This window comes from Acyrthosiphon pisum, chromosome A1, assembly GCF_005508785.2.
Source record: "Acyrthosiphon pisum isolate AL4f chromosome A1, pea_aphid_22Mar2018_4r6ur, whole genome shotgun sequence".
NCBI classification, from domain to species: domain Eukaryota; kingdom Metazoa; phylum Arthropoda; class Insecta; order Hemiptera; family Aphididae; genus Acyrthosiphon; species Acyrthosiphon pisum.
Window position 1 is genome coordinate 36268304 of NC_042494.1, and position 9144 is coordinate 36277447.

The window sequence follows — 9144 nt, forward strand, 5'->3', positions numbered from 1 at the left end:
TCACTTTGAATAAAAAATTCCAATATTTTAAGACCTAAAAGTAATAATTTATATTGCAATTTGTAATCTGCAGAATATTTTATAAAATTACATAATTTGCAACACCGAAAAACAAAAATGTACTGCACAAATTATTTGTTGCAGTATGATTTAAAATCAGAAAACTGCTCTCCTGTAAAATAGTGTTTGTGAGTTGCATGACATACAACTTTTAGCCTCTTAGCCATGGATAATAAAACAAGCCTAATTTTGGTTAATTAAATATTACATTAGAACAAATTAGATTATAATAATAATAATATATTATCACGATTGTCAAATTTATTGTTATGTCAATTTATTGTTATGTCAGTATAATTTAAATCCCAATTGTACGGTATATTCGTCCTTTTCTGACCTACGTCAGTACTTCAGTACGACAAAGTTTCTCAAAATGTCCGTATTTTAACCATAATCATAGAAATACAAAGAACTAACTTTTATATTTTATTATGGGGAAGAAAGAAAGACTATTTTTATCATTGCCACTCATTCTAGTAGATTTCTTATCATAATATAATATTATATACATAATAGTACATCAATATACTAATTGTGATAAGCATAAGACCTCTACGTTTTCATGTTTGTTCCCGTATGACAATCGTTAATCACAAATGGCCAGTCCATTCTATAATATCTATGGTTAAAAAATGAATTACTGTTAATCAGTAGGTACATATACCCAAAACCATACCCAAAAATTAATATATTAATATACAAGTACCTATGCTACATAAAATTTGTATGTATAAAACATACAAATAATTTATCTATCGTCAACATATTAGAATAAAAATGCCACATAGCATAGTACACTACCTATATTATAGATATTGTTATAATTATAATAGATTTAGGTTACTTGACTAAAAATCAAATGCATGAATAAATAGGTCAATGCAATTTAAATATTCTCCTATACGATATTTTTTTTAATAAGCAGAAACAATAATAATAAATATATGAATATAATGATTTACATTTTAATTAATCATCTAACCATAGTTTTTTTAAATACTTTTAGTTTTTTATTAATGTAAAAATACATTAATCACGTTAATTGTATGTTATACTATATTCAAGAATTATATAATATGTAGGTATAAGTACATAATCATTTATCAGGAAATTAAATAATATAAAGTTTTATAATATCAAATGTCTAAATGATGGTATTGTTCAGTGTTTGGAAAGAACGTCGTTCATAAATGCACGTTCACGCGTTCACGTTCATATATAGTGAACGATACGTGAGCGTCACTTGTTTTTTGAAAATAGAACGTGAACTAATCGGTTTATCATAATAAGTACCTACCCTAGTATTCGCTTAATTTTGTCACTAGGAAATACTTATCAAAATGTTACTCAAATAACGTGTCAGATATTAAAAATTAATTCAGATACTTTATAAATTGTATATAATATGCTCTAAAGTTTAAATTTTATTTTTATTTTTTGGTTGAGTCGCATATGTTTATGCCTTTATGGGATTTTAATTTTTATATTGACTGCAGACTAAATAACGATTCATAAAAAAAAATTAAATGAACGCGATCGTTTTTTAAAAGAACGTGAACGTGAACGAGTTCATTTTTTTAGTGAACGTTCCGAACACTGGTAATTGGTATTGTTATATTGGTTATGAAATTGTATCGAAAACATATCTATTATAGACTATAACACTGTCTAGTTAATAATTATTTTAATACGTATATGCCTAGGTACTTAACGAAATCTAAATTAATTTTATTATTATATAACTTCATTGAAGTTTACGACACTTGTCAATAATGCTCTGTATTGATATATCAACTATAGTTGTTGCTTATTAATTGTGATAAGTGCTCGCTAATCACCTAATTATTAATTATTATATTAATAATTATAATACAGGGATAGCTTTTAATTTATTATTTACATGCATAATGTATTATTTATAAATGTGACTCAATCATCGCAATTTTGAATTAATGTACCCAAAAATTGCAGTCGAAATAATCACATGGTCCACGAAGTGCAAACGGATATCCTTTCATCATATTATATTCTCATCACTGTAGATAGGCAGCCAGTATGAAATGTAAGTACAATATAGCTGGTATATGTTACTGGTAATTGTAACTTTATACTGATACAGTGACACTACAACCCACAATAAATAACACAACGATCAAACAGTACCACTTAAATATTAATAGAATTATTGTCATCATTAGCCCGGTTTATATTATACCTATACTATTATAGTACTTTAGTATACCCACATAAGTAGGTAATGTTATATTGTCTATATTACTATCGTCTATCGTATAGTATATTAAATATTTTATCATAATTAAATATTCGATGTAGGCATGCAACGACGACTGTATGAAAAAAAATTACTAAAATATTAAACAATTCATAGACTCAGACTATCGAGATTATAATAATGTTTGATTCTGAAGTTTTATTAATATTTCTTTAAAAAAAAACATTAAATTTGTTTAAGTATATATAATAAATACGAGTATATATTATATAAATAGGTATTTATATTTTACACAATATTGTTTGTTTATCCATATATTTGCTATACACACTGTAAGACACTATACATCGGGGTCAAATTCAACCGAGGTGGTCGTAAAAGCAAGCAATTAGCGTGTATCATGTGGTCAAAATCGTTCCATAAAATATATACACCCCTCGATTGTTATAGACATTAATGTTCGTTATACGACGTATAAATTGTAGGAACGGCTAACTCGAGTAATATAATTTGAACCACAAGAAATTGAGTTATATTATTTTCTAATGCTATTAGAAAATTGATAAACCCATTAATAAATTATATTTATATGCGTCTGTTTAGTGTTTACACGATAAGCAGTTGAAATAATATTTTGATTTTAAACTTCAGTACCTATGTTTTCCGGTGGGAAAGTGAATCTAGTTAGTATTTTTAGGAGCTCAACATTTAAAGTTCCCTGTAGTTTTTAAAAGCGCCGAGGAAAACAAAAAAAAATTAAGGAAAAACGAGAATAATATTTTTATGCAAAATCGGTTTTCGACAAAATCGATTTTGGTATTTGTCGTAACTCTAAAACAAATTACGGTAGATGCCTACATGAAATTTCCACAGGTTGTTTATATTTGCAATTACTATACAAGATAAAAATATTTTGATTTGTTTTGAACTGTCTACGAACATTTTCAGTTTCCAATTTTATTATTTTTTTTTTTCTATGAATGTTAATAAAATTTTATTTGTTGGGTAAAAAAGCTTGAAATTTAATGCAAGGCTCCTACTATATTGTGACGATGACGTTTGAAAAATATTAAAAATCCTTAGTCACAGTTTTTATTTTTAAGCATTTAAATATGGAAAAATCACGAAAATTAGCAAATTATTTTTAGTTGAGAATTCATAAAATTTTTTCTATTTAAATCTAAGTTTTGAAAATGTAATACAAGATTCCTCATAAGTTTGTCTACTTTTATCAAAAAAAAAAATGACTACAAGAAGGTCAAATTAAATTTTTATGAGCGTTTGAAGTTCACTGCATTTTTACAAGATTGGATATTCACTTGATTTCTCATATAGCGATTTTCTTATTTTGTTGTAATTCAAAAACGAAAAACCCTACATTTGAAATTTAAATTATATAATTATATCAAATGTTTATCATATCAACTCCTATACTTGATACAATTTTCAAAATATTTTGACTCGTTTTTTGATGTTTACGGACATTTTTAATTTTTTAGTTATTTTTTTTTCTATAAATATCAATAAAATTATATTCGTTAGGCTAAAGAGCTTGAAAATTGAATATAAGACTTCTGATATATTGTCACAGCAGTTGTTAAATATTAAAAATACATACGCAAACGTAAACATCGCATACGCATACACAAACGTGCGCGTTTTTTTTACAACCATTTAAAGTTCAAATGTTGACAAAATTTATCACACAAATCGGAAATATACAAATTATTTAGTAGTTAAATATTTATAAAATGTTGAAATTGTACAGCTAAGGATTGAAAATTTAAAACAAGGTTCCACGTAAGTAGTTAATTCTGTAACCAAAAAAACTAAAAATATGCGTAAACACGGTTTTTTTTATAATTATTTTAAGTTGAAATTTGGACGAAATTATATTATATTATATAACCAAAAATAACGATTTTAGTTATTTTTTTGTAATTTTATAATATTAATTCAACTTACCACCTACCGTGTTAACAATGATAATTAACAATATAATTAATATAATATAAAATATCCCAGACTGACAAACCATCTCTGAATCGTTTTTCGTATACAATGATATTATAACATTGAATTTAAATTTAATACAGTGACCCACTTGTAACCTACTGTACAGCAGATCGACATCCATTGCACGATTTTTATTCTTGGTATTATAATTTATAAATGATAAACATATACCTAATAAATAATAATAATTAATAATTATATCTGTCTTGATATATTTTGTAATTTTCAAAACAAATAAATCCATGCAACAATAAACCTCTAATTATAATTTATAATAATAATAATAACAATAAAAAATTATAATAATATCGATTATAAATATTTATAATAATTATATGGGCACTTTCAGTAAAAATATTTAAAGAATACTATGATATGTCATAATCTTTTTAACGCACCATTATGGTCGATGTAATAATAATTTATAATTTGTTTAAAGTGTTATTGTTATGTATCTTGAATACTAATTTCTAAACTACTACCCATCAATTTCATGCTAAACGATGGGGGTTACATTTTTTATTACTAAAATAATTCGATGAATTGTAAATATGGCTTACTTTACATAAAAACGTATACAATTAATATATCACCCATATATTTTTAATAAATATATAGTTATCAAGTATCACTTTATAAGTCAAGCAATTTGGTTTGATTTACTAAATAATAAATCTTATATTTTATCATTAATAATATTAATAAATTATGTTGTTATTAACTACTATGCACTATATAAATGGTTAACTACATTATTATTGCTGTATGCCTATATTCGAATCACATCTATTATACTCAACCGGTATGGGCCATCTCCCACATTGATTATATCATGGAATATTTTTCAAAACACATCAGAAATTCAGCAGGCTTCATGCTGGTTTCTTCACAATAATGGTTACCTATGATAATGACCAATGAAGTGGAAATTTCTGCTTATGTGAGTAAACCCCAACTACTGTAGACTATAGCAAGGATTATGGAACATAACGCAAAGGGTTCTTCAATATTATAATCCTTCTTAACAATAGATACCCATATACCCGTCAGCCAGATGTAAAAGACGACGGACGTTTATTCGTACCCAGATCCCATGATCTTATTAAACAATGTTGTTCAGTATCGAAAAATTATCATTAAGTTATATTATATTTTGTTTTACGTCTAATATTTATCGTCTAAAAAATAAGAATAAAAAGTATATTTTAAGATATATTAAGTTTAATCGATTTGTAATGTTATTTATTTTGGAATATTATTATATTACCCGCAAACATCGGCCCTACGAGAAATCTCCATTAATGGAGAGCCCAACAGAAACGGGGGAATCCGTGGGTTCGTTAATCACATTACTTACTCAGAGTACCCCTGCGAAAATAGGTACTTAGGTACCAGCTATTTTATTTCGATTATTTTAATTTTAATTTTTTTTTTAATACTCGAAATAAGTGTAAACTTCAAAGTGTTATATTATAAAAATTATTTGTCAAAAGTAATTTTCATTACATTTTCGTTTCCTACACGAAAACAATTTTAACGAGATTACGTAACGAGCGTTACGAACAACGAACAACGTTTTACTAACACATTGTTAGGTATTATACGCTAAATGCCACATATTATATCAATATGAAGTATGAACTTTAGGTGCATATATTATATCAGTCTATTTCCAATAATCAACGTAACTAATTAATAGATATAGGTTATCTATGATAGCTTATGAATGTTATGATTAAACTTACCATATTAATATAATTAGGGTAACTTTAAAACTTTATAATATGTAGTTTATAGTGTTGGAGTTAGCAATGTGATACAAAAATAATACAGTTTTTCTACACGGTTTGTATATTTGTTGGTTGTTATGTCTTGTTTCAAAATATTATTAAACAAATCCAAAATAGAATTTAATATATTATTAGGTAGGTGATTTGTAAAAAGTTTGAATGTTCAATTTAACAAGTTTCAGACGAGAAATATAGTACCTACCTAGTAAATATTATTTAAATCTATATTGTAATAGAAAAAATTACGCATCGGGGAGTATACCTATACAGAAATATACAGTTTATACTTTATTTGATATTAAACATTACGCTTATCTATCTACTTAGGTTAAATAACCGTGGCCACGGACACTGCGCACCATATAATACATCCATAATACCTACCTACCGCAGCTAATATCTGTAATATTTTTGCACACTTCAGCATAAATCAATGATTTATTATTATTTTTATTTGAAAGCGATGAATAATTCAATAATTAATACTGAATGGACCTCAGTTAACTATAGTATTTAATATTTATAAAAGCTATCAGTAAAACTCAGTAAAAGTAATTTATAACATACATTTTTAATAGGTATTGAATACATCTCCTCAATATACTAATAAAATGAATCATATTATAATGTGTAATATTTTATCCTAATTTATAGTTTTAACAAAAAATAACTACAATTTCTGTAAGTTAAAATTAAAAATATTTCGAAACTAAAACATTCATTTCTGGTTAATATTGTTGAAGTATATTTGTTATAAAATGACCCACATATAGTATCCGAATTGACAAATATATTAATAATTATTTGAATATTAATTATTATAATTATCAAGAATAGTGTCGTATCGTTACCTATGTGTCTAATTTTATTAATCTTTAATACTTTTTAATGCGTAATATTCATTCTTAAAAGTTTTAAATAGGTATCTATATGTCTTATAAAAGAATCTTAACCAATGATTTTCAAAATGCATGCATTAACTGAATATGTACCTACTATTGTCTATTGTACTACATATTTAGATTTTAGGTCTTCAAAGTTATAAAACTAAAATATATCAAATTGCATATTTAAATGTATACATATATTTATAGTCGTAGAAGAAATAAATAGTCAAAATTGTTACAATTATGTCAATAACATACTAAAAATTAAAATGTACAATTTTTTAACGTTCTAAGGCCTAAACATTTTGATATTTTAATTCGTTTACTGTTCAGTAATAAAAATCATAAGAATCTGTAGCAGATCAACCATATATTTTGGTGTATTTCAAACAAACAAAGGACATCATATTATGAAGTGTACAGTAGGTATATTTAACACACAAATATATATTTAATATTTATTGAGTACTATAGCTGATCCTGCACGACGTGTCGACGTTTCCCCCGGACCGCGGTGACCAAGGGTCCCTCCTTTGTTAATGAAAATAATTAACTCAAGTTAAGTAAAGTTAAGAGGACACAAGATCGATAAGTTAAAAGTTAACAGTTAACAAATTATAAATTTAACTCGATAAGTTAAAAGTTAATATAGAAATAAATATTAACTTAACTCAGTCTAAAAAAAGTTAATTTATTTTATTTTAATTAGTATGTAAATCACATAAAGAGTGAATGTGTCTTTTTAGTTTCTACAATTTATAAATTATAAAAAAACAATTTTATTGAACTTTTATCATAATGTACACTGTATACCCTTTTACTTTACCTACACTATTATTTACTAATTTAAACTATACTCATCTCAAATTAATAATTTAACAAATATATTTTTTTTATATCGTATATCAATTGAATGTCATAATACGTGAAGATGAGTATTATACTCATCTTCACGTATTATATCATATAATATGACCTTCATATAGGTATTATATATATTATAAGTTATATATTATAACATTAAAATTTAAAACATAACAATTGTCAATTTGTAATTTAAAGTGATTAATTTTATTAAAAACATTTATAATCGCAACTCGCATAATATATAATTTACAACTTAATAAAATATTGTATTAATATACACAAAATTATGTTATCAAGAAAAAAACAGAAATGTTTGGGTTATTATAGTATTGGATTATTTTTCTTTTATACTGATATAGTAATATTTACGTATAAACGAAAAATTTCAAAATGATTTTAACTTGATAGATTTTTTTTAAATCAACTGAGAAAAGCTAAGTTTATTCAACTGTAAATTAAACTAGTTAAGTTCATAAGTTGATTAGAAAATAAACTAACTAGTTAAGTTAATGCCCACCTTTGGCGGTGACAAATTAAATGACCGTGGAAACTCTTTAACTTCGTTAAATATAAACTGCACAGATTTTTAACACAGTTATCCCAGACGGTAGCCCGGGCTATCTTGCTGAATCTATATTATTGGCGCATATTTTATGAAGATCGGTCGAAAACTGTGAACTTGTATTAGGCTCATCCGTTTTATAGGCCTTAGATTTTATATATTAATGAGCCCTGTATGTGAGCCCTACTTTAAAATGCAAAATTTAAAAATTTAACTTTCATGTGTATTTTAATATGAATTTATGTGCATACCTACTTATTATTTAATTGTTAAGCTTACACGATAGTCTCACCTGGATATATCGATTTGGATCGATGTATATTGTATAATAATATAAAAATGGAGTACTTATAGCTAGTATATTTAGCTGTGAATTAGCACGTATCGTAATAGGATTGCATTTGGGTATAAGGACCTTTTTGTACTTTTTAAACGTATTTCCTTCCGGTAGCGGTGCATTTTATGTATAAAAGAATTTCAGTAACAATAACTAAAGTGTTTTTAGGGGTAAAAAAGTGTGCAAAAAATCTAGTCTTGTGAATAAAAAAATGCTTTGGGGTAGCTCGATCCGCTTCAACGCTAAACCACAAAACATTTGAGAATTTTTTTTTTTATCATTTCACGGCTGTTAATGTATCAAAATGTGTTAGCCTTACGGTTTGCCATTCTTTCGTTATTATCCTGTTACATAATGTAGTCATTCAAGTATGAAATGTACCCAACGCATAC